The sequence below is a fragment of the Vicia villosa genome, unplaced genomic scaffold, assembly GCF_029867415.1.
Source record: "Vicia villosa cultivar HV-30 ecotype Madison, WI unplaced genomic scaffold, Vvil1.0 ctg.000059F_1_1_2_unsc, whole genome shotgun sequence".
NCBI classification, from domain to species: domain Eukaryota; kingdom Viridiplantae; phylum Streptophyta; class Magnoliopsida; order Fabales; family Fabaceae; genus Vicia; species Vicia villosa.
Window position 1 is genome coordinate 97,711 of NW_026704989.1, and position 3,503 is coordinate 101,213.

Here is a 3,503-nt window from a genome sequence, read left to right on the forward strand (position 1 = left end):
TAGAGCTATTTTATTTTTGTCTGTTTGTGCTCGAGTATTAGCAATATGATTTTGTTGACTATTTTTTTCACCTTAGTTTTAGTTTGTTTTAGTTTTTAAACAAAGTTTTGAAAACTAAGGCTGGAGATTACTTACTTTTGCTTGTAATCAATTATTAGCAATATGATTTTAATGACTTTTTTATTCTCCTTTGTTTGTGTTTTTTTTTTTTAGTTTTTGAACCATGTTTTTAAAACTAAGACTGGAGATAAATTACTTTTTTCTATTTTCCATGTTGATCAAAATGATCTCATACATTTGAGGACCGTGGTTAATGAAGTTGTTGTTGATAAATTTAATTGGTAAGTATTGTGTCAATATAATGTTGTATGTTAGTTTTTTTCAAATAATATTTTCTATTAGTACTTAATGTTTTCAAATAATCGCCTTGATTCATTACTGGTGGGTTACTGCACCTTGAATCCTGCATTTCCTTAAAATGCAGCCGCAGTTTAAGAAAATAGTTCTTAACCACATAGTCATTTTCAAAATTTGTTTTTAAAATTAAAATCACACAATTGATTTTGCCCAAGTGCGAGAATGTTCGATTTGTTTAACATTTAATGGGTTACAACCATTTGTTATTAGTTTGTGGAAAACGGGCTAATCATGATTTTTATGGATCTTTTTGAAAAACCTCCCCCTCAGTCGTCGTCACTGGTCTGTTTGGTTTGTAGTTTTCTTTGTTTGAAATCCATTTGCGATGTTCTATATAGTGATAAGATCTTGGTGATTTGATTGTTCGCACGTCTAAAGTTTAGAGTTGGTTGGTTATTAGAGCTATTTTGTTTTTTTCCGTTTTCGCTTGAGTATTAGCAATATGATTTTAATAGTTTGGGAAAAAATGTTTGGTTTGTGTAAGATTTTGTTGTGAATTTGGTAATTTCATATTTCTTGCTTTTAATGCATTGGTTTAGTATTTTGTGTGACTGATGGGGAAAATTCTACTGTTAAAATGTTTTGTAATATCCCTCCTTTAGATGCTTAAAAAAACATTTTATTTTTTATGTTTATTCTGGATTTGTTTAAAAAAACATTATAGGTTAACTTAATTGAAAGCTTGTCTCATTTGCACATCTTAATATGATTTATTTGAGTAGGTAATTCTAAGATCTTCTGCTAATTGTGCAGGGCTACAATCTAATGATGTAATAGTTCAGTGTGGCGGAAAAATAGTTAAGAGTTTCTTAGAGGTATATCATCTATTTTTATATATAATAATCGCCCAGATTATTTACTGCTTGACTTTTGTTTGATGGTGTCATATTCGACTACTACACCTGGATAAGGTTTCGTTCCTATTCATCCCACGATACTGCAGAGTTAAGAGAATTAAACGACTTCATCAGTATTAATCCAAAAGAAGAGAAGGATAAGTCTTTGAATCTTAGTCCACCTTCTAATATTGTTCCGGGTGACACCATAGTTTATGTGGGACGTCGTTGCAAATAATTTCATCTTATGTCTGCTCCCGGTGAATTCATGTTAGTTTCATAGTTAGAATCGTTCTCATTGTAGCTTAAAATATGTCATCTCTGGGTAATTTATTACTTTATTTTGGCATAGTTCCCTTACTATTAACTCTTGTTTGTTCCTTTCCAGTCTTGCCCGCTGTAATCTTGACTTTAAGGAGATCTTCATGGGGACTTGCAATATCACAAAAGTAATTTCTATTCGTTTTCCGAACTGTTGTCAGACTCTTTTGACTATGATAGCTCATCCATTGTATCTTTATTTTCTTTTTCTGTAGCGCTACGAGGGTGGTCCCATTATTAATATCTTCGGATAAGTTATTGGCATCAGAATTTATTTCTAAAACAGTTCTCCTACACCCTTTCTTCCAATAAACATAGCTCTCCATTGCTGGGAGAATTACAAAACATATATGTCTTTGTTTTACTTACAAATCATGAATTATCCCTTTCCCCATTTCATTTTGGTTGGACTTTTTTTTTTTGAATTTTTGGGTATTCTTAATTAAATTTGTTTTCATGATTCACAATAGGGAATTTCGACGACCTTCTCTGGGATTTGAGGCAACAAACCTTTACGCAACTTATTTATCTATCATAGAGAAAATCATTCAAAATTTTCCGAGTATTTGCAATGGGGTTGTGATTGAGAAGGTATACGGTACAACCCTCATTCAACTTAGCTGCTTAAAAAACATTTTGTTTTTATGATTGTTTTGGATTTGTTTGAATATTTGTCTCATTACCGTTTTCATTTCTTATTGAATATTTGTCTCATTTCCACATCTTAATATGATTTTAGTTGTGAATATGTAATTTTAGGCTCTTCTGCTGATCTTGCTAGGCTACGGTCCAACGATGTAATAGTTTGGTGTGGCGGAAAAGCGGTTCAGAGTTTCTTGGAGGTATATCATCTATTTTTATAGGGTTGTCAAAGATATTTTAAGATATTATTGTGATATATTGGATCAAACTCTAGTATGGCCGAAGGGTAGCTTCTTGGTTCGACAGGGTTAAGCATGATGTCGAAGGTTGTTCACATGCTTGTGTCGAAGATGCTAGGGTTGTTAGCATGTTAAATTAGGTTTTAGTGTTTAAACCCTAATTTGTTAAGTTAGCTTGTTTATTAAGTTGGCTTGTGTAATGGGCCTTGTGGAAAAAGCCCATTAGTTAGTATGTTAGGTTTTATTATAAATAGCATACTAGTCTCTCATCATTGCTAAGCTGCAAATCCTAATTTAGGGTGAGAGAGGTTATTTGTTATTCTTGTAAACTTGTAATCTTGTTTTAAGAGAAAGTAAAAGAATAACGGTTATAACCAATTATTGTGTTCTTCTTCTCCCCTATAATTCCCTATTATACTTTGTTATTGGTATCGTTTTTCACAACAAATTGGTGCGGTGAGCGTGGAGAAGATGCCTTCAACAAAGTATGAGATTGAAAAGTTCACCGGAGTGAATGATTTCGGTCTGTGGCGCTTGAAGATGAAAGCCCTACTGGTTCAGCAGGGTTGTTTGGAAGCGTTGAAGGGAGAGGCAACCATGAATGCTGCATTAACGGCAGCGGAGAAGACGACTATGATTGAGAAGGCACACAGCGCAATTTTGTTGAGCCTTGGTGATAAGGTTCTCAGGCAGGTATCAAAGGAGACGACGGCATCAGGGTTATGGGTGAAACTTGAAAGTTTGTATATGACCAAATCGCTGGTAAATCGACTCTACCTGAAGCAAGCTTTGTATTCATTCAAGATGATTGAAGGCAAAGTATTGGCTGAGCAGTTGGATATGTTCAACAAGCTGATTCTTGATCTTGAAAATATTGATGTGAAGATCGATGATGAAGATCAAGCGCTGTTACTATTGTGTTCTTTGCCTCGATCACATGCTCACTTCAAAGAAACTCTCTTGTATGGAAGGGAGTCCCTGACGTTTGAAGAAGTTCAATCAGCCTTGTACTCTAAGGACTTGAATGAACGAAAGGAGCATAAACCTT

At 33.9% G+C, this 3,503-nt stretch overlaps 1 long non-coding RNA gene across 1 annotated transcript; it reads left to right on the top strand.

Moving 5' to 3' along the window:
* The first annotated feature begins 1,563 nt into the window (after positions 1 to 1,563).
* Positions 1,564 to 2,416, top strand: LOC131623245 (uncharacterized). Its single transcript, XR_009290177.1, has 3 exons — positions 1,564 to 1,702; positions 2,045 to 2,165; positions 2,356 to 2,416. It is a non-coding gene; the product is annotated as an uncharacterized LOC131623245 (long non-coding RNA).
* The last annotated feature ends 1,087 nt before the right edge of the window (positions 2,417 to 3,503 follow it).